General features: G+C 36.4%; 1 pseudogene; it reads left to right on the plus strand.

The window, feature by feature from the left end:
• Positions 1-7868: 7868 nt before the first annotated feature.
• On the plus strand, positions 7869-18388 carry LOC139128057 (stomatin-like; annotated as a pseudogene).
• Positions 18389-24681: the final 6293 nt, after the last annotated feature.

Below are 24681 nucleotides of genomic sequence, written 5' to 3' on the forward strand. Positions count from 1 at the left end.
TACAAGTTGATTTATTCAAAGATTGATATGTTTTATAATTATGCGAGCTAAATAAGCGACCCTGATCCTTTCATAATTGGTTGGCTCAGCAACAGTTCTGTAGCAATGACCCTTAACCCCAGTACCATTGATACACCACAGCATAGCACAGGGTGTTCACATAGTGTTATGTAGGTCATTTACCCCACACTCATCATGACCTGAGTTCAATTAGTCTAGAACATTCTCAAGGTCACTGCCCTTAATGACCTCACAACCTTGAATTCAATTAGTCATGTTTGGAATGTTCTGGAAAGTTGATTAGTTGTGTAAGGGAGATAATTTTAGAACAGTAATTAGCATGTCAATAAAAGTTCTAGATTGTTCTTACATGCCTTTATAAAAGGGACGTGCACAGCTTCCAGTCAGACTTTGGGATCGTGTCTCTTGTGTGTTACTAAACTCCAGCAGTAGTCATTCTCAAGACTTTTCAAGACCTTCACTGTCAACGCTGGATTTATACTGTGGACTTTGTGCAGCTTCAAGCCTGCAAGCCAAAGGACTGTTCATTCATCCGACTGACTGTTTCAACTCTGAGACTGGAGCTTTGCCGTCCCAGCTGAGATAAGTAATCTGTACACTTTTAAAGCTTGTACTCTATCCCTGACTTAGCATTAGTTTTATTTTTGTAATAAATTTTGTTTAAACGTTAACTGCTGAGTTCACCCTTTTGTTCGTTTTCTCTGCACGTAACAAATTGGGGGCTTGTCCGGATACGAACATTTTGAGCCGTTTGACAACATTTTGCCAGCCTTTTTAAAACTACTGTATACTGTGAACTCAGCGAAATTTAATCATGGCGGAATTTAAACCAGAGGAAATGGATGACCTTGATCAGGACACATTTGATTCCCTCAGAAAAGACGACCTCATAACACTGGCCAATTTCCTTAAAGTAGAAGTCAAAAGATCTATGCGCAAGAGGGAAATACAGTACCGTATTGCCAAACATCTAGTTGATTTAGGCCAATTTGAGGAATCCACATTGAAAGATTATGAGCCCGAGTCTACCTCTGAACTCAGAAAATTAGAATTAGAAATGCAGACAAATTTGGAGATCAAGAAACTAGAATTACAAATAGAAAAAGAAAAATACAAATGCAGTTAGAAATGGAAGAAAGACAGAGAGAGAAAGATAGGCAGGAAAGATTAGAAATGAAACGTTTAGAGCTTGGACAGTCAGGAAAATCCTTCCCTTCACACGGTTTTGACATCACTAAGCATTTCAGGTTAGTCCCCCCTTTCCAAGAAAAGGATGTTGATAAATATTTCCTTCATTTTGAGAAAATTGCTCAGAGTCTGAATTGGCCTAAGGAGTCCTGGTCTATGCTTTTGCAGAGTGCTTTGGTGGGTAAAGCCAGAGAAATTTACATTCAATTGTCAGTAGAGCAGGCTTCAGATTATGATTCTGTAAGGAATTAATTCTCAAGGGCTATGAGTTGGTGCCTGAAGCTTACCGTCAGAAATTTAGGGATTGTGAGAAGGTGAAGGATCAAACTTATGTTGAATTTGCTCGAACAAAAGAACAACTGTTTGATCGTTGGTGTTCTTCTGAAAAGGTCAGTCAGAATTATGACAAATTACGACAACTTGTTTTGATTGAGGAATTTAAGAGGTGCATTCGGAGTGACATCAAGACGTTTATCAATGAACAAAAGGCAGATACATTGGAGGTTGCTGCACGTTTGGCCGATGATTACTCATTGACTCACAAATCTTCATTTCTCAGCAAACCATCCCAGTCCTTTTCATACAGAAACAATGCAGGTAATTTAACTCCTCCTTTTCATCCAAGAATTTTCAAAGGAGAGTAGAAATCAAATGAAAACAGTTCACAAAATTCAAGTAACACTTCCACATCATCAGATCCCAAGTCTCAATCTCCTTCTGACAAACAGTTCGGTACACTTTCTTGTAATTATTGCAAGAAAGACGGCCATTTAATGTCAGATTGTTTCAAATTGAAAAGAAAACGTGAAGGTCAAAGTGGTCAAAGTGGATCTAAGCCCACCGGCTTTATTTCTTCATCAACTCAATTAGAGTCTAATAATGTGTGCAACACATTTTCTGAGGTTAAATCCCTCTTATCCCCAATTAATGAGGTCAAGGTCAATTCTTCTCAAGATAGCATTATGGGTATTTTCGAACCATTTATTCATGATGGTTTTATATCACTTTCTAGTGATTTCTCTTCCGTTATCCCTGTCAAAATTTTAAGAGATACCGGGGCTTCCCAGTCTCTTTTGTTGGCAGATACCCTGCCGTTTTCTGAAAAGTCATTTTCAGGTTCTAAAGTTCTTATTAAGGGGGTAGATTGTAATGACTACATTCCTGTTCCTCTCCATAATGTCTATTTGTCTTCGGACTTTGTTTCTGGACCTGTGGCTTTAGGTATTAGGCCTTTTTTGCCTTTTGAAGGGATTCACCTTCTTCTTGAAACGACCTTGCTGGGGACAAGGTCATTACTAATCCACTTGTGACTGATAATCCTAGTTTAGATCAGGATCCAGAGCCAATTGAACAAGAGATACCCGATTTATTTCCTTCATGTGCCATTACTCGAGCCATGTCAAAGAAAACTTCCGAGAATCAAAATACTCTCAAAAATAATGTCACAGATTTTGACTTAAATGACACCTTTCTCAGTCAGGTGTTTGACACGGATCATTCCGTTATCCCTCGTGGATTTGAAACTTCCAGTAAAACTTCTGCTGACCAAAGTCAGACATTTTCTAGATCAAATCTCATTGCAGAACAACACAAAGACCCAGATATTTTGTCTTTGTTTGACAGGGTAGATGATGAAGGTAAAACTTCAGATAGCTCTGTTTCCTATTATACAAAGTCTGGTATTCTCATGCGTAAATGGAGACCTCCAGATGTTTTGGTTGATGACGATTGGGCTATAAAACATCAAATTGTGGTTCCAAAGCCCTACCGTGCTGAAATATTGCGCCTGGCCCATGAAACGCCCTGGGCTGGTCACTTAGGAGTCAGGAAAACTTATCATAAAATTCTCAGTCACTTTTTATTGGCCTAATCTCAGGCAGGATGTAGCACATTTCTGTAAAACTTGTCACACATGTCAAATGGTAGGAAAGCCAAATCAGACCATTCCAAAGGCCCCTTTACAGCCAATTCCTGCATTTCAAGAACCATTTAGTAGGATACTAATAGACTGTGTTGGGCCCCTACCAAAAACAAGATCAGGAAATGAGTACATGTTGACAATTATGTGTACATCAACTCGGTTCCCAGAAGCCATACCACTGAGAAATATAAAGACAAAGACTATAGTGAAAGCTTTAGTCAAATTTTTCACTTTATTTGGCCTCCCTAAATGTGTCCAGTCCGATCAAGGCTCCAACTTTATGTCTGGAATTTTTCAACAAGTAATGGATCAGCTAGGCATTAAACAGTATAGGTCATCCGCCTATCATCCAGAAAGTCAGGGTGCTCTTGAGCGATTTCATCAAACTTTGAAAAACATGATTAGGACCTACTGTTTTGACACAGAGAAGCAGTGGGATGAAGGAATTCATTTTTTGCTCTTTGCTGTTAGAGAGTCAATTCAGGAGTCTCTTGGTTTTAGCCCATTTGAGCTTGTATTTGGACATACAGTCCGTGGCCCACTTAAGCTCGTTAAGAGAAATTCCTATCAGACGATGATGATTGTCTGAATATTTTGCAATATGTGTCAGATTTTCGTACGAAACTCTCTAAAGCATGTGAATTAGCCAGAGAAATCTTGAGTCATCTCAGCAGTCAATGAAAATCAAATATGATAAAGCACCTCAAAACGGAAGTTTGAACCAGGTCAAAAAGTTCTTGTTCTACTTCCGATTCCTGGCAAACCACTCCATGCTCGCTACTTTGGGCCATATCTAATCGATAAGAAATTAAGTGATTTAAATTACATCATAATAACACCTGACAGGCGAAAACAAAAACAGCTATGTCACATAAATATGCTTAAGCCATATTTGGATAGGGATAATCCTACTAAAACAAAGCCTGTCAGTACAGTCAGTTCTGGCCATTATGAAATAGTGATACTGAAACTGACTTGAGTGAAAATACTCTAAACTCAAAGCTGGGCTCGGTCAAGCTTCAGAACTCAGAAATCCTGGAGAAGCTGGAGTCTACAAAGTTGGCACACCTCCAGCCAGAACAACAACAACAGGTGAAAGAACTGCTCCATGAATATAAACACCTGTTTCAAGATGTTCCAACGAGGACAAACGTCATCTATCACGACGTTGATGTTGGGGACAGTAAGCCTGTAAAACAACATCCATACAGACTGAATCCAACAAAAGCGAAATATCTCCAGGAAGAAGTCAAATACCTGCTGGACAATGACTTTATTGAACCCAGTAAAAGTAACTGGAGTTCGCCGTGCATACTTGTACCCAATCAGACCACAGTTATCGTATGTGCACGGACTTTAGGAAGGTCAACACTTTAACAAAGACAGACACTTTCCCAATCCGAGGATTGATGACTGCATCGACCGAGTGGGAAAAGCCAAGTATGTGACAAAATTTGACCTACTGAAGGGATTTTGGCAAGTCCCTCTGACGGATCGTGCTCGTGAAATATCCGCCTTTGTTACACCAGACGGATTGTTCCAGTACAAGGTGATGCCATTCGGAATGAAGAACTCTCCGGCAACGTTCCAACGGATGATCAACGACGTCATATCCGGGCTAGACGGGTGTGCAGCCTACGTTGACGACGTCGTCCTGTATAGTGACACCTGGGAGGAACACATCAAGCTCATGCGGAAGTTCTTTGAGAGACTGAGTAAAGCAATGTTGACTGTCAACCTTGCCAAATCTGAGTTTGTATGGGCAAGGGTAACTTACCTCGGACATACTGTAGGACAGGGTGAGGTAAAACCTGTTGATGCCAAAATCAGTGCCATTTCAAGTTTTCCCATACCAAACTGCAAACGACAACTGATGCGCTTTCTCGGTATGGCTGGTTACTACAGAAAATTCTGTCCAAATTTCTCCACAATTACTGAGCCTTTGACTAACTTACTTAAAAAGAAAGTAAAGTTTGTTTGGTCAGAGCAATGCCAACAGGCATTTGATACACTTAAAGCCATACTGCAAAGTGCTCCCAGTGTTGTCTGCACCAGATTTCACTTTGCCATTCAAATTAGCTGTGGATGCTAGTGATACGGCTGCTGGTGCTGTTTTATTGCAAGAGGATAGTCATGGTATAGATCATCCTGTTTGCTATTTTTCACGCAAATTTAACAAATCCCAGAGAAACTACTCTACAATTGAAAAAGAGTGTTTATCTTTGATATTAGCTTTACAGCATTTTGAAGTTTATGTTACTTCTTCAAATCAGCCAATAGTGGTTTATATTGATCACAACCCTCTTGTTTTTCTGCAGAAATTTAAAGGCAAAAATCAGAGATTGCTAAGATGGAGTTTAATGTTACAGGAGTTTAATCTTGACATTAGACATATCAAAGGCAGAGACAATTTATTGCAGACTGTCTCTCTCGTATTTAGAGTTTATTGTTGTTCACTTTCAAGAAATTTTATTGTTGTTCACTTTCAAGAAACTTTACTTTAGAGTAAAACAAAATTTGAGTACTTAAATCCTTTCAAGATTACATTTGTAAAAGAAAGATTTTTCTTTGAAAAATTTTCTTTTTTTGAAGAGGGGGTGTGTTATGTAGGTCATTTACCCCACACTCATCATGACCTGAGTTCAATTAGTCTAGAACATTCTCAAGGTCACTGCCCTTAATGACCTCACAACCTTGAATTCAATTAGTCATGTTTGGAATGTTCTGGAAAGTTGATTAGTTGTGTAAGGGAGATAATTTTAGAACAGTAATTAGCATGTCAATAAAGTTCTAGATTGTTCTTACATGCCTTTATAAAAGGGACGTGCACAGCTTCCAGTCAGACTTTTGGGATCGTGTCTCTTGTGTGTTACTAAACTCCAGCAGTAGTCATTCTCAAGACTTTTCAAGACCTTCACTGTCAACGCTGGATTTATACTGTGGACTTTGTGCAGTTTCAAGCCTGCAAGCCAAAGGACTGTTCATTCATCCGACTGACTGTTTCAACTCTGAGACTGGAGATTCGCCGTCCCAGCTGAGATAAGTAGTCTGTACACTTTTAAAGCTTGTACTCTATCCCTGACTTAGCAATTAGTTTTATTTTTGTAATAAATTTTGTTTAAACGTTAACTGCTGAGTTCACCCTTTTGTTCGTTTTCTCTGCACGTAACAATAGTTACAGATACCTGTACCGGTATATGACTGCTTCTGTGCATAGTGTCACTCATTTTGCCATAAAATTGTGTCCAAGGATGTGTACAGCAATTATACATGTACATCTCTGATTGTTGCTTTTGTAATTTGATAAATGTGATATTTCCATGTACCATGTCAGTTTGATGTGTGTTTATATATTGATTGTATCAATGGAATTTGTGGGGTTTTATCCAATTAAACCCATTTCTTTAAAAATTATGTTAGCATGTCTTGTTAATTGCTGGATACATGTTGGTAAAATTATTTAAAACGTGTAGTGATCAATGATGTTAAATTGTGTTTGAAAAATGGAAGTTTAATTTTTGCTTACAAATCTAACACTAATTTGCAAAAGCTAGTGTCCGTTTCATTCACATAGTCGGCAACATCTCTGGACTTTTGTGTAACAGTCTACAGCAGTGAGATGTTGCTTATTGGAAACCTACGGCTGATAAAGTAACACCTAAGCATAAATTTACTATGATCATTTTCTGAGTGAAATAAGTGCCAAAGCTGAGGCAAAGTGTTTTTTTCATTTTCAAATTCTGTGATAAATATGATGTCAATACAACTAAAAATAGTGTTACCTTGCTCTGGAATCCTAGTCTTTCTTCGTAATTCCAGTAACTCAGAGCGAAATGCTGATGGTAGAATATAATTACAATGACACAAAAGCTGATGAAGGCAGAGTGATTCAGTCGAAATATTCTACTATTAATGTTGATTTACAAATATCTTCAAGCAAAGACAAATTGCAAGAGCTCAGGGAATTCTCCCCATGGCAATGTGTCCATTGCACTTACACATAACTTCCCTATTTTCTCATTATTTGAAACAAAAATGAAATAGCTGTCTTCGTGACTGTGCAGTGACATGTTAGTAGACTGTAATTCAACATGAAACTAGGCTATTTGGTTTGTCAATTATCAGGCCATTATGCCCCAGGGGATGTGGTAGTCGTGTCATTACATATATGATTTATTGTGTACCATTCAGTTTTCTTTATTATATCAGCACCTTTTAATAATTCAGTGACTGAGCTAAAATTTTTCATAGTCAGTGTGGCATGTAGACAGTTGTTCTTTCGCAATGGCCATTCTGAATTTCATTAACCTAAATTGTAGAGTTAATTTCTAATGTTAGTTTGCAATTCAGATTAGCAAGTTCTGTTCAACCAGACACTGTAAAGAACAGTGAAAGTGATGTTTAATAATTCAAATCAAGTTTAATTTTTTTTTATATTTTATGTAGAAGTAATAAAATTAATATAGAGAGTTTGATATATCTATATTGTTTGGAGATTTATGAGTTGAAGAGTGACAACAAAACCAAGTGTAGTAGAAGAAATGGATGAAATGTCAGTTAGGAATTATTCAACTCCGAATTCAGAAAGCTGTTGGTTTGAAATTGTAAATAGTACACACACATGTGCCGGTTTATTGCATGGATGGGCTAACATAGCATTGAGTGCAGTGTGTGAGTAGACTGTGAAATAACATGCACAAACTATCAGTGATATTGTAAGGTTACCAATGCGGAAAACATGGCATTGTACTGTACCGTAGCTCAAGTTTACCGTTTGCAGTTGATCAGATTGGATCTTGTAGATGTGGTGTGCATGTGTAGATGAGTTCAAGTCTGACTGCAGTGTTGTTACACTCTCCATTTCATATAATTAATGAACTTAGTGACACTTATTGTCAGTTATTTCCGTTTCATCCATTTCAATACATTCGGGATTTCTTCCAGTGCCCTCCCCATAACCATGTCAATAAATTCAAACTATGATTATGAAGATTTGTAACATTGTTGAATATTGGCCCTGCATTCTTGACTAGATGAATATTGGCCCTACATTCTTGACTAGATGAATATTGGCCCTGCATTCTCGTCTGGATGAATATTGGCCCTGCATTCTTGACTAGATGAAAAATTGGCCCTGCATTCTTGTCTAGATGAATATTGCCCTGCATTCTTGACTAGATGAATATCGGCCTGCATTCTTGACTAGATGGATAATTATTAACATCAGTGTTTCTCTGTTTGTTTGTGTTTTTCACTTACAGCGGACGATACTGTGGACTATTCACTGGGTTGTTGTGGATGGATACTTACAATAATATCACGGTTCTTTGTCCTGATTACCATACCATTCTCCCTGTGTATCTGTATTAAGGTAAGTGACCCTACCATTCTCCCTGTGTATCTGTATTAAGGTAAGTGACCCTACCATTCTCCCTGTGTATCTGTATTAAGGTAAGTGACCCTACCATTCTCCCTGTGTATCTGTATTAAGGTAAGTGACCCTACCATTCTCCCTGTGTATCTGTATTAAGGCAAGCAACCCTACTATTCTCCTTGTGTATATGTATTTAGGTAAGTGACCCTACCATTCTCCCTGTGTATCTGTATTAAGGTAAGCAACCCTACCGTTCTCCCTGTGTATCTGTATTAAGGTAAGCAACCCTACCATTCTCCCTGTGTATCTGTATTATGGAAAGCAAGCCTATCATTCTCCCTGTGTATCTGTATTAAGGTAAGCAACCCTACCGTTCTCCCGGTGTATCTGTATTAAGGTAAGCAACCCTACCGTTCTCCCTGTGTATCTGTATTAAGGTAAGCAACCCTACGATTTTCCCTGTGTATCTGTATTAAGGTAAGCAACCCTACCATTCTCCCTGTGTATCTGTATTAAGGTAAGTGACAATTTTGTGAAACACATCCTGTATGCTACCAATCAACAGCACTGTATTTTTGTCAATTCGCATGCATCGTCTGCTCATAATAAACACAATTAAATCCATTTTCCAATATCAAACGATTAGAATCTTGTGAAAATAACAACATAGCAATGAAATTTGTCACTGTGAAAACTTCATGAAAAGATGATTGCTTCAAACAAATAAGATTGAATGTTATCAGCATAAAACCAACATCAGTAATGTCAATAGAAATGAATAATTGCTGGTATCAGAGGTCATAGTAGGACTGCTCTATTAGGTGATGGGGCCCACAGAGTATCACAGAATCATCATTGTGCCCCTAGCCTTGCGGTATGATCACCAGAAGTTTGACTTCATTTTATTTCAAAAGTAATTTTGTCAACTGTAACAACTCACAATACTTTCCTAACTTTTCCCGGCATATTTGACTTAAAGTATAGTAGAGGCTTATGTAAAGTATACATGACATTTTCAAATATCCTCAAAGCGCAGAGGATTGTAACGTAAACAAGCATAGTGTTGTACTCTAACAAGTACAGTAAGTAATAACCCCCTCTGGATCTACAGAGCTACAGTATATATTTACCAATTCATTGATGCTGTCCTATATGGTGTTTCCTTTCGAAATATATCTCAGTTATTTTTTTTAAATTAATAATCTGTTACAGAAAACAATAGTCTGTCATTTACAATTACTGTATTCTTAGGCACTGGTTCATGTTGAGATGTGTTTATAAACTCTTATGTAGACAGCTACACAAATATCAATCCAACAGTGTATTTGAAGAACAGTCAAAGTTTTAAATTCATTTGATATTTTATTCTGTCTAAATTTGTTCTGTGAAAATATGGAATAGAGTTTATAATTGTGTTATGCAAGGAAATGTTATTTCAAAGATATTTGTATGAAATGTTACAGGTGGTGCAAGAGTACGAACGTGCAGTTATCTTCAGACTTGGTCGTTTGTTACCAAGGTGGTGCTAAGGGACCTGGTAAGTACCTTATCATGGATTATATGGCCTAGTAAATGACTTGTAAACACAGAGCATCCTTAAAACACAGTGTGCCAAAAATATAGCATGCCCCTGTAATACAGTAACTCTCCTAAACCACAGTGTGCCTGCTTAAAGTGTGAGCCCAGAGATGAACATTTCTTAGTTATATGAAGTCACTCGTACAAATTGAAATTAATTAACACTGTGTCATAAAAAATAATTTTAGTTCAAGTAAGCTTCAGTGAGTGAGTTTGAAGTGCGCCCTCTAGGGACGATTCTTTCAGAAAATCCCATGGTTTTTGAAGCGGAGGATTGCCAGTAATGTGTCATATTGACTGTGAGGGCGCCCTGTATGTTTCTTTGTACACAACAGTGTCAGATAAAGAAGCTAATTCTGAAACATACATTTTGCTGAGAGGCAAGCATGTTTAGATGAAATGTATGAAACATTTAATGAATTGGAAACAGGACTTTGAATGTGATAATTATTTTTGACACACTGAGAACCATAGAAGAGGTGATAAAATAGTTTTCTCCAGGGTTTGCAGAATACATGTTCAGGATGGGTTTTTGTTCCCACTGGTTGTGTTTTGTCTCAAAATGAATAACTTCTTATCTGACATGGAAAATTTATTAATAGAGAAAACAGCCTTATCAATTTTACGTTTTGCAATTTTTCAGGTATCTTCTTTGTGTTGCCCTGCACTGACAGTTACACCAAGGTTGATTTGAGAACTGTCTCATTTGATGTCCCACCACAGGAGGTATAGTTACATCTGTCTTTCATCAGTTCTTTTACAATCCATTGCTTTGGGGCAGGGATATTATATTGTGGGCAAGTAGAAATGCCACCTTGCAGAATTCTTTGCCCAATCTTTGGATGAGAATAATCTGGCGTTGTTAGGCTGCACTCCCACTCAGTTTTGCCTCATGCCTCAGAAAGACAGACTTTTCCACAAGCAAACTTTCAATAATTCTCTTTGAAAATCGATAATAAAAATTCAGGGGTTCCCAAATCATTAAGCGATGTGCCAAAACTTTAGCAAAAACACTTAAATTGATAGTACAATGCAAATTTTGCCATTAGTGAAAAGCATTATCCAATATTTACTGATATTTAAAATTCGAAATGGCCACCACCCCTGTGTTATTTCTATATGTGGAAATAAGAATCCTGACTTTTACAAAACTAAACTGGTGAAAACTTTATCAACTCTGTGAGGATCAAAAGGAGCCCCAACAAGTGGTGGACTAAATGAATATTTTAAAGGTTTGAGAGTCCATCTGTTCCCTAAGTGCATTTTACATGTATGATATATGACTGTTGTAGGACTCATGGAAATCATCAAAATGACACAAAAACACATGGTGTTGTTTCCAAAATTGTTGCCTGATTAGTCCAGCCATTGGTTGTACACCCTAGTCATTAGTATTAATGTCACCGAGACGGTACACACAATGACACGCCGTGGCTTTCATTTGACACAATATAGCACAAACTATCATGAAATCATAACTACTAATTCAATTGCTGTGACCTTGAAAAATACAGCAAGAAAGTATAGCAACTGTGAATAATTTAGGATATTACCAATTGTGTGCTTAACCCCTGCCTTATAATGTACGTAAATATTTTTCTTTCACCATGGTGAGAAAACATCTTTAGTATCACAAGTGTGGGGATTGTTTTCTTTCAGATTCTCACCAAAGACAGTGTTACTGTATCTGTGGATGCTGTTGTCTACTACCGTGTCAACAATGCCACCATCTCAGTTGCCAATGTGGAGAATGCAAATCACTCCACTCGTCTCTTGGCGCAGACAACTCCGAGAAACGTGCTAGGAACCAAAAACCTAGCTGAGATGCTCGCTGATAGAGAGAACATCAGCCACCAAATGCAGGTTTGTTGATGCATTGTATATCAACATCATGTCATCCAACCCATGGAGTGTCTTTTTGTTGCATTTTCTGTCAGAAAGGATGCACACAGACAGTAGTTTCTTGTTGATGTTGTTTCTTTATTGGAGACAAAATGGTAACCATAGTCAGCTACACAACATTAAAATTCTTCAAGAGTTTTTAAACATATATATTTATTTCAGTGTAGTTGACTACTTATGTACATACAGTGTATATTGTTCATTCTAAATGTCTATATCATGTCATACATGTCTATCAGTTAAAGCAGGGAAACGGCAGATTGTCTGTTCTTTGTTTAGTGGTCTTTGGTTTTACAGACATTCACATACATTGCAGAAACCCAAGTAAACAAGTTCCTTGTGTGAAAAAATTCTAAGATTTTGTTGAGTAGTCTTTAAGATATGAAGTATGACCTGAGTGTTAAACTTCTAGCAGATTTTTGATGGAATGAACATTGATTGGATGATCAGCCAGCATTTAAAATTGCTATTTTTATCCAATTGAATGTCAAATTGGAAATTGCTAGTTTTTATCCCATTGAAGGTCAGAATTGGAAATTGCTAGTTTTATCCCATTGAATATCAGAATTGGAAATTGTTAGTTCTATCCCATTGAATGTCAGAATTGGAAATTGATATTTTTGTCCCATTGAATGTCAGAATTTGAAATTGTTAGTTTTATCCAATTGAATATCAGAATTGGAAATTGTTGGTTTTGTCCCATTGAATATCAGAATTGGAAATTGTTAGTTTTGTCCCATTGAATATCAGAATTGGAAATTGTTAGTTTTGTCCCATTGAATGTCAGAATTGGAAATTGCTAGTTTTGTCCAATTGAATGTCAGAATTGGAAATTGTTAGTTTTGTCCCATTGAATGTCAGAATTGGAAATTGTTAGTTTTGTCCTATTGAATGTCAGAATTGGAAATTGTTAGTTTTATCCCATTGAATGTCAAAATTGGAAATTGTTAGTTTTGTCCCATTGAATGTCAGAATTTGAAGTTGTTGGTTTTGTCCCATTGAATGTCAGAATTTGAAACTGCTATTTTTTTCGAATTGAATGTCAGAATTTGACATTGCTATTTTTGTCCAATTGAATAATTTGAAATTGCTTGTTTTGTCCATTTGAATGTCAGAATTTGAAACTGCTATTTTTGTCCAATTGAAAAACAATTTTTATTGATCACACATCTTAGAGGAATCACTTGTATCACAATTAATTGAATATATCTGAACCTCCTGAAAATTTTTCAAAATGCTGACTGATGTCACATGCCTGTAGCTTTTTCATCTGCTTCGGTGTTGTCAATGGATGGTATGATTGCAGCATTCTTTGGGACCAGTTTGGAAAGTACTTGTGTTTGTGCTTGTGAAAAGAATTATTCTGAAAATTGACAAATGCATGAAAATGATCGAGATGTGATGAGAGTCGCATCAAGGAAGCAGTGACTGTATTGAATTCATTTTGAAACCTAGCAAATGTGTCTAGATGTCAATCTGCTGTATATTATTCCAGTGGTTGTAATTTTATTTATGTTCAAGACATTTTGGAGGTCATTTGTTGGTGTTGATGTTGTTTTGAATTCCTTCCAGAGCAACTTAAACTGTCTACCCTATCGATGAACACGGTTTATATCTTGCTGACTTTTGTCCAGACAGTTTGATAGGATGATATGCAGCAAAATTCAAACTTTATGGGCAGTTAAATTGTCACTTTTGGTGTTGAGTTGTCTCTTTAGTAATGCACTTTGGAAAACGATTGGGTTTGCAGTCTGCCAGTGATTTTCAGTGCAAACAGAAAATAGAAAAAAATTGATGGCCCAGTGCAAGAAGGGCGTATCCCCTGTGGTAAAGCATAGGAGATGTGCCCCTCTTGCATTGGGCCATTTATTTACTCACAGAGAAATATTTGTGAGACATTGTAAATGAAAACACTATACCATATCCTGCATGACAAACACATTTTTGTGGTGAATGTTTTTGTTGAATTGATATTGTCATAGGAACAGGATATTAGCATTATTCTGTATCGTTCAAAGCAGAATCCATGAATGGTCGGTCAATATGTTGTAGACTATACAAATATTTGTTGTAGGTTGTGTTGTGGAGTTGATTACCTAGTGTCAGTGTTTCTGTTGTAGCTCACAGATAGTTTCTTTTGTTTTTGCACCTGTTTTCTGGATTGCGAGAAAAAATTACTTTTTCTACTAGTGGCATGGTTCGTGATTGTCAGATATCGTCTTCTATTTAGAATACTTTCCATGTTTACATCTGATTGTTAGACAAAGTCAATCACATTACTTTGTCCTATGTTATTTTCATTTCATTTAGAGCATCTTGGATGAGGCCACCGATCCATGGGGCATCCTTGTTGAACGTGTTGAAATGTGAGTAAAAATGTAAACACGACATTATCACAAAGCTAACCATTCCTTATCATGTCTAATTTGCCAACCGTCTTGACATTCTAGCATGGTCTTGATGAAGCGACAGATCCTTGGGGTATCCTTGTGGAACGTGTTGAAATGTGAGTAATCCTACAGGCTCATCATGGCAGGATCTCACAGTTCTCTATCATCTCTGTTTGTTAATACTCATTCTCTTTTCTTTCTTATCTCTTCGAAACTTTTCTTTTCCAAATAATCTAAGTAAGTTGAGCTGTCAGAAAAATGTGCAAGTATGGAGATTTATGAGGGTGAATCCTCGTGAAAGTAAAATTGTTTACGTAATATGACTTTGATTTAGGTATTACAGTGACGGCACCAATGATTTTGACGATGAGATACAGCTGGATATTGATACACTACCGAATTAGGTTTGTCAGTTTGCTCTCAAATTTACCCTTTTAGTGGTCAACTTTTACAACTTTGCGCCAACATCAGACAGACTAAAACAGCAGGTGACGCAGCAAGATGTCTGTAAACTAATTTACTATGTAGTATGTTTATATCTTTACAGCAGCTATCAGTTTCAATGGTGACACACACAGAGACTGGTTGCCAAGTTTTACAAGCAGTTCAAATTCACGGAGAGGTGGTAAAAGAACGACGTTACTGCAAATTTAGACTCAGAGGACAGTGTTCTTTGTAGTTGAATATCAATAAAGTTCATGACTTCAAAAATAATAGAGTGATGTGTAAAATGAACAAACTTTACTTTGGTTATCAACAAATGAATGACACCACATTTCTCAATGAGCTGAGATCGGGGCCTACTTCAGTATGAAGTGAACTTGGGGGTTTCAGGCTATTTCGTGAACGTCATTTGTTTTCTATATTGACAAGATTGTAGCGACAAGCGATAAAAACATTGCAACATTGTAAGAGTGTTTATCATTTCTAGTTGATCCGAGGTTTTTATTAAACACAAAAAAATCTAAAACTAACAACCCAAGGTCTTTGTGTCTGCAACTTTCTAGCCTAAAATAACTCAGACAACAGTTTTCTATATTGACAAGATTGTATTGTATTGATATTCAACTACAAAGAACACTGTCCTCTGAGTCTAAATTTGCAGTAACATGGTTCTTTTACAACCCCTCCGTGAATTTGAACTGCTTGTAAAACTTGGCAACCAGTCTCTGTGTGTGTCACCATTGAAACTGATAGCTGCTGTAAAGATATAAACATACTACATAGTAAATTAGTTTACAGACATCTTGCTGCATCACCTGCTGTTTTAGTCTGTCTGATGTTGGCGCAAAGTTGTAAAAGTTGACCACTAAAAGGGTAAATTTGAGAGCAAACTGACAAACCTAATTCGGTAGTGTATCAATATCCAGCTGTATCTCATCGTCAAAATCATTGGTGCCGTCACTGTAATTAAAGTACTGTTTATGTCAGTAATCTTATCATGCACTTTCTAACAAGCAATATAATTGAGTTAATCAAGACAGGAGACCATATGATGCAGCAGTTAGCAGTATTGTTCACCTTTGACCCAACGTTGACAGTCAATTAAAATACTCTGATGTCCTTGTGAAATAATTTTGTAATCAAAGAACATTTTCTTGGGCCTTGTTGTCATACCCTCATGTATAGATACTGTGGTTTCAATGATTTTGTTCTAGTTACATGATAGCTCATTTATTTTATAATATGTAGCTTTATGTGTTTTTGCAATAAGTTATTAGCAAGATAGTATTGTTACATTTATTATTTGAATAATCTTAAAATACAGAGATTAATGTTTAAGTATTAACAGTATAACAGTTCAAGATTGTATGGTAAAATTTAACTGTAAGGTTTATGATCTGTGTAGTTTCAATAATTTATACATGTACATTAAAAGACTATGTTTTGGTAGTACAAATAAATCAACGACAAAGGATAAAATCATGGTAAAAGAATTCAAATTTGAATAAAAAAACTCGTTGCCAAAGATTCCACATGGGTTATAACAAACCTAGTGATATTATTAAGTCATCAGACAGACATTGTCTGGTGTGATAATTTATTTTACTTTTGATTCAAATATTACAAGTCATAAATGAAATATAAACCAATCCTTTACTCTTCATAAATACCACGTGTTACATTTCATTGTCACAAGCAGTTCCTTTATTTGCTGTCAGCCAATACATTAATCATTTACTGGACTGTGTTTTCAGATAATGTTCACAAATAGAGAAAGCTAAACCATCTCACAGCTGGACTCTGGTTCAATCTTGTTTTCTTCAAAAGAGTTAGTAAGCAGGCAGTGTGAGAAAACTGAACAAGGATATTAACAAAGTTTGGAATTGCAAAGCAGTTTCCTGGTAATAGTTGAATGAAAACAAAATTTTACTTTCAATCAAAGATGATCAATGAGGAGCAAAATGTAAACAAATTCTATTAAATACTCTGAGTTATATGTATATATGTACCACTGAAAGTAGTTCATGTATATAAATTTTTGTTTCCGTAGCCGTTCCCAGATTTGAATAATCCATAATTCCCCAGCCATTTTAACTGGAAAATACAAAATGTGGGATCAAAGTGGTTTAGCAAGATGGAAACTCGTTGAAGGGAATGTTTCCTTACTCTGTTAAATGAAGAGAAAAGTCATGTCTTTTTGTTTCTGTTTAAACTTTACAGTAAGGATGTACGTCTGCCAGTTCAATTGCAACGTGCCATGGCAGCTGAGGCTGAAGCTTCAAGAGAAGCCAGAGTTAAGGTAAGCCTGTCTGGTTATATCAGAAAACATACACAGTGATGAAAAGGGGTTGTATGGCAGAAGGGTGTTACACAAATGCTGAAAAAGTGGTAATATAAACAGGTTTTTCAGTTCTTGCAACATAAATCCTGGCATAGGAAGCTGTCTATCTGGTTTTCATCTATTCTTAGGACTTTGAGTGATTACTCTCAAGTTTAGCAAAGGAAAGCAAGCAATATTGTTTAGTTTGTACATTTTGCAGTGTGGCAATTAGTACAGAATCTGTCTCTTTCAAAGCCATGGTGTAAATAGTTGCATTAATTCAAATCATGAGACACGTAGGTGTCATTTCCACATTAAAACCAGTCATATCTCAAACACATCTCAGTGAATTTCTATGAAATTTTGTAGTTCCATACAACGAAAATGACAAAAACATAAGATAAAATGATTTCCCTAACATTATTGCTTTACCAAGTATAGCTACAGTTTCCATCGAAAATTGTTCATCGGCATAATCTGGCCTGTGTCTCTGCATTTAATTTATGATTATGTCTAACACCATATTTGATTGGCTTACAACATCAAAAGCCATATTTGATTGGCTTACAACTCTACAATCATCCAATCAATTTCATTCTAGGTGATTGCGGCTGAAGGAGAACAGAATGCATCACGTGCATTGAAGGAGGCTGCTGATGTGATCAACGAATCACCATCTGCGTTACAATTGCGTTATTTGCAAACCCTGAACGCAATCTCTGCTGAGAAGAACTCCACCATTATATTCCCATTGCCCATTGAACTCTTGCAGTAAGTGCTCTCTCTATTGCTCTCTCTCTCTCTTTCTTGCTGTATGAATTTCGTTTGCTTATTGCAGTGATGTCACTTAATTGGTCATGTGATTAAGAATGTAAGGTGTAATTATTTAAATTTGTCACTCATTTTTTTCAGGGGGATGATGAGAAGTACTGGCTCTGTACAACACATCTATGGCTGCAGGGTCAAAGGTCGTAGGAGCAAAATGAGGTTAATCAGATGTAATTTCATTGTCCACACTCTTCTTTATTATCTCTTCTTGAGATGAATAAATTGATGAATTTTGATAACACTGTTAAATATCCTTAAAACATCAACCCCTGTATGACAAGATGCACTTTTTAGGAACATTCAGTGAACAAACAACTATTTTATAATATCACAGAATTTTTAGGTTAGACATTGAGGCTTGTTATTTAGAAACTGGTAAAATTAGCATCTTGTCAAGGTATTTTCATAAACAATTTGTATATTACGAAAAATATAATATGAACAAATGTGGACACAATGTATAGTGGTATGTTACAGAGTATTTTTAAATATTCAAAATGATGATATTCATAAACTATTTTTACCTTCTCGTGTCTATTTATAGACAGAGAAGGTATTAGAGTTGAAAACCAATATGCTGCTGTCAAGAACTTCCGTCTGTCAAGATCCGTTGACGTCATGCCATTGTGATGGGTCATATCATAAACTGGCGGGGGTGTTCATGGCTCAGGTTGAGGTGTGGGAGAACGATTTTGAGCTATGACAAAAATCAAAAGGGACTTAGCGGCATAGCCACAGTGTTAAGCCTTTCTCCAAGGTTTCTTAGTTGACTACGATCTATTACAGACTACTGAGCTGACGTTAGGGGTACTCACTTTGTGTTTGCTCACTCTGTGAGCGCTAGTGTTTGGTACTGAGTTGCGTGCATATCCCCTCATGGCCTCACGTGATCTGGGTCTGTTGCATAATCTGCAGAGATGATCATATGCCTCCGAGTCTGAAAACTGTCATTGTGTAAGCCTGTCGGCATTTTCCTTGCATTTTTTCTCATTTAATTTTGCAAAATATCGGCGAGTACCTCAATATTTCAAGATAACCCTTTCTTCCCAATCGTTTCCTGGAGTTTCAGAGTCATATGAACGAAAATGAGTGGAAGTTTTAGACAGGAAAATCGAACGTCGGCCATGTTCAATGTTTACAGTACAATCAGAAGTTTACGTGGAGGAATTAACCAACAAACACTGTTCATGATGCCCGCCCTCTAGAGGCAGACCCCCTATATGAAGTACCACATTTGATGCTTGTGGAAAGCTTGACCACACAATGGAGCATTTAAACTTTTAGAAAATGACAAACTGAATAAGAAGGTATTCAGAAAATGTCAAATACTGAGGAAAAATGCGCAAATATTCAAAATAAACAGGTTAACTGATTGGTCAGCTATAAAAAACAATGAAAATGTTTATGATCAAAAGTTTTTGAGATGCGCACATTTTAACAAATACAGAAATTATTAACATTATAACTATTTTTTCAGGGATGGGACAGGTTGGAAATGAGGGGTGAGAGACAAAGGCACTCCTATTGCTGCATGTGGATGCAGCCACACCATTTCATTTACAGCATACTTATTCACTGTGTTGTGTTCAAGTTCCATATTGTACTGACTGTCATACAAGGATAACATAAGCATATCAAATCAAATTAGAAAAAGATCAATGCTGTTGTATGGATTTTGCTGAACATGACTGATATTTCACCCTATATATTTGGTATCCAGCAAAGGCATATTTTGATGTAAAGGCAAAATTAACACTACATTGCTGACAATATATTTTACCGTTTCTACATGAACTTTCCTTTTCAAATTATAGTATATTAGTACTTCAAACAGATTAACAGTTATCGTGATGTCAACCCATAATTTTACATCACAAAGACTGTAATTCTGCCAATTTTTTTTTTTGTTTTTCAGTCATTTATAAATTTTGCACTGCACAAGATGATTGAACAAATTGCAATGTTTGAATTTGTAAACTCAAAGAATAAAAATCCTTTGGTCACAAATTAAATTATTTTTTGAAAAGAAATTTACTCTTAAACACTTTTAGCATATATTCTTTACACGGTCATGTATTTCAAGGAAAAAATGCCTATTAAAAACAGTAATTTCTTCACTTTCATTTTTTTTTCAATACTATGACAATTATCAGCCATGAGGTTATAGAAACACAAGACCAGATAAGCGTTTTTCATCATTTCCACAGGACTCTTTGGAAAATCCATTAAAAACAGTTAGAAGTGACTTAAAATGATCACTTGGTATACATTTAATTTACAGATGCCAGGTTGTGTATTTCACATGCACTCAGGTCAGTAAGGAAGTGCGTCATTACTATTTTGGACTGTTAATTCTTATTTCTGAATTGTTTAACTTTTTTCCACATTGAACTATCTTTAGGCAGTTTATACTGTAGCTTAGAATTTTTTGATTGATGTATTTAATCATCTTTTGGGTTCTTTGGGTCCATATCCCACCTCATGCCCCTACATCATCAACTATTTACCAACAACTCCATGCCAACAACCAATTACCTGACCTGGCCACACATTAGAGAAGGTACAGCGTCATTGACGGTATTTTTATTTTTCAACCTTTCACTAACATGCTCCAATTAAGTGGTATGAGTTTATTTAATTACAAAAGGGGTGATAAAAAACAGAAATTACAAAGTTGTACCCTACCACCACCATTTTCCAAGTATAGTGGCCCAGGTATCAACAGCAACAGGGGTGTACCAAACCATGACAGTGAAAGGTTGAAGGGTTGGTTGCAGCAAACACAACAATTAGCATATCAGGTTTGTTCAGTACAAATAGTAGCTGCATGATTTTTAAGAGAAATTAATGTGACAAAGATGCAACCTTTTAAAACCTGGCTTTTCATATTTATAAATATCATTTCATGTGACAGTTTACTCAAAATGTTGAACCATCTGTCAAAAGTAAAATTTGAATGGTATTCACTATATGCAAATATATGCAAATTGTGCATCACCTGATATGTTGAATTGTTACAATGTTATAGTTTCACTTTTCATTTGAATGAGATTGTTACAATGTCATCAACTTTGACATCATTTGAAACAATGTAACACAATGTAACACATTACAAACCATTTTTATTGAGGCTTACTACATTTTCGCTGACTTTTGACAGGTTTTCATTTATTGGATGTTCACAAACTCTTTTCACTTGAGTTTTACAATATTTACTCTACTGATTATATTTCCTGGACAAATATCTTCGTTTTTGACTTTTTGCTTATCTCAATAATGGATTACATCTGGGTTGTAGAAACAATTTAATTATTATAGACAGAAATTTGAAAAAGTCAATATATTTAAAAACCTACATTTTGTAGTGTATGTGGTAGAGTAGTAATATTTCAAAGCAAATTACAAATCTTTGTACATTGTGTACGTTATTTTCTATCACCAGAAAACAATATACTATAGATGTTAAATAGTGAGTTTTGTCATTGAATGTATTCTATCAGAAAAATTTGGCTGAATTACTCTCATGGCTGTTTATTGTAGGATTTTCTACTTCCAAAACACAATATGTACAACAGCTTACAACCTGACAGGTACACATAAATTTACTCTGGCATATCCAGACTTATTCACCCCCAGTCACTCGCGGGCAGCTACACAGAAATCACCACATACATACTCACACATACGCCCTGACACATAAACAAAACTCTTGCTTATAGGTGTGTCTTAGAAGACAGCATAGATTCCACTATAAGATCATTAGAATGTTACCCAATCCAAAACCCATACTTACACATACCGTTCCATACATAGATACTCACTCAGTCCTACCAGGTACAGTAGAGCCTATACATACGCAAACATCATGGAGATAGGACTGTAAATGAAACCACTATTTTGTAGACCTTATTGCTGATATTTTAGGCTGATACTCATAAGTATATTGTTCTGAATTGATGGATTTGTATTACAGATGTATAAATCATTTCTACTCAATGTCTTCACTGTGTAATCTTCAAAAAAACTGACAAAATAAAATCCAATAGAACTTATACCAGTATGTGTGTCATGATTGTTACAATCTTCCTATGCCCTTCACAGTCACTACTTCTCACATTAGATATGAGGCATGGCCATGCTCAACACTTTTTCAATCTTTCATTCTCCAATTAAATTCCTGTCAACTATAAGAGGATTTCCTGTCAGATAAATCTGATGAGAAAATGGTGTCATTGAGGCTTATTTATGTCTTTCTAGTCACCATGTGCAGTTTGTAATACACTGTATGTTTTGTACAAATATGAATTGACTTATCCAGAAACAGTCTCTCGTACAGTTTCCCTGGTGTTCATGTATCAAATATATATTTCATCTGATTAGGAGATCTAGAATAATATTAATTCAAATATCTGTCTCTGATCTGCATTCTACCTTAACTTGATGCAAGCAAAATGAAGCCGAATGAAAGTCGCTGCCTTATTGACAAGCAACAAATATTGCAACAAAACTGACATTCTTTGTGTGCCAAAAACGAATACGTATAAATGCTACTGTGGTTTTAAACTTTATTGTTGATTGTGTATGTTTTACAAGCGCATAGAGTCCAGTGGCGTAAAAAAAAATGAAAAAAATTCAGCGAATGTACTGTAGGGGTACTATTTTTAGCTCACATTTGGTATACCAATGTTAGGTTATAGTATAAGCTGAATCAATTCATTTGCATGTCTGTATATTTGTGGGTATGTGCGGATGTATGTCCGTCACACACAAAGGCTCCCATACCGCCAAAGCTACCGTCTCAGTATTTGGTGTACAGGTAGATGTAGGGGTTGAGATGTGAATTTGTTCAAATGAACACATCAGTGTCAAAAATGTGCAAATGAGGTAAGAAAAAGGGAAATCCTGCAAGTGTGCAGGAGTGGTGGCAGTGAACTGAATCAGCCCACACATCTGAATAAGAGGATTTTGACCTTTAACCTATTTGTATGCAGGGTACCTATTATGTTTGGGAGTGGTAGCAGTAACTGAAACAGCTAATTGATCATTTCCTGTCATTGTTTATGAACTGTGACATATATAATAGATCTGCTGAAACCATATGGATGTCTATTTTTGTACATCCATGGTAGAAAGATTCTCTGCTATGCATGTTGCTAAAGTTGACCTTCGATCAGTACCTAAAGTTTCAGACCTAATTTACTTTTGTCATTCTTAATTTTCTGGTTTAAATATTTCTTGTTGTTTTTCTGGTTGTACTGTGCAGAAATTGTCATAACATCAACGTATAATTTTCCTGCACTGAACAGAGATAGAAATAACACTTATTGTTGATCTTTGGTATGTACCAATTCTGATCAAATTTGAGCGACACCGTATAATTGGGGTATTTTTTGCATTATTCAACTCGTGAAGGCCGAATTGCACAATTGCAACTTGCTCATGGTGGGGGAGGGGGGAGGGGCACTTTCATACTGTAAATACTAACTATGCTGCATTATTTAAGAAGATGTTCAAAATGAATCAACCTTGAATCCGCTCAATATTTTTTCAAAAAGTTAGATTTGACAACAACAGCCAATAATAGCGTGCGTAAAACTGCTCTACTTAAGTGAAACCGTTAGTGACGTCATGTTAACTCAAAGTGCATACAGTTATTTCTTGTTTCATTTCCTTTTATGTTTTCTGCCTTTGTAAACCTTTTTTCCAGTGTCAATGGAACGTTTAAAGAGATTGTTCATTGTCAAGTTTACCTAAGAATGCCGTCTGTAGTTGTGTTTGAATTTTCCGACCTACCGGCATACTTGTCTCACCTAGGATTACGGGCGCTCTTGGATTGCAAAATGAACTGCTGCCGGAGCGCACGCAGTTTCCCAAAACAGCTTAATCTTTCCGTTTTTACCCTTGTAATTCAATAAGATGGACTCGCTTAGCAGATTTAGCTTATACTCAATCGTATAACTTACTTTTTTCTGAACATATATCCGCTCAGTTGGTCAGCTGAAAAATGTCAAGTCGTAGGTAGATATAAATCTCGTAATTTACTGTTTAACATTCTTTTAAAAAGACATTAAACCACAAAACAATCAGGAATCAGTTCAATATTTTTTCCCCAAACTAGGTTGGGCCAAAACAGCTAGTGGAGTGATTTGTTTAGGAAGATTGCCTGCAAAAAAGCACATTTTTCGGAATGGCCCTTTGCCGACGACAGTGATCCGTGATTGTTGCAGCTTGTGGGCATTTGAAATGCCATTTCGAAAAATGTTCTCTTTTGCAGCAAAGAACAGTATATCGAAGAACTAGATTGGTCGTCAAGGTCTGCATGCTATGGAAAGCCGTTGGGGACCCCTCTGCGGAAACTCTTTCCCCAACAAAAAAGTTTTCCGTCGAAATATACAAAAAATACACCCCCGGCTACAACATAACTTTTAGCGGCGCCGTCAACATCAAATGCGACAACAACAACTCAAACCACATTATGTTTTGACCACAAAATATCAGTCAGCGTCAACATTGCTAACACTATGTAACCTTGACCTTGGATGAACACTGGCCGCAGCGGTAACAATCTATGAGGCACTTAGTGAGATGTCGAATGATAACGTTGGCGGCGAATGGCTAACTGCGATTGCGGAAAAACAAAAGCTCGTGCGGACTCGAAATATCTTGCTACTCATAAGCTTAATAAACATACGGACACAGAAACTCTTTGATAACG

This window comes from Ptychodera flava, unplaced genomic scaffold, assembly GCF_041260155.1.
Source record: "Ptychodera flava strain L36383 unplaced genomic scaffold, AS_Pfla_20210202 Scaffold_42__1_contigs__length_1331906_pilon, whole genome shotgun sequence".
In the NCBI taxonomy this organism is placed as follows: domain Eukaryota; kingdom Metazoa; phylum Hemichordata; class Enteropneusta; family Ptychoderidae; genus Ptychodera; species Ptychodera flava.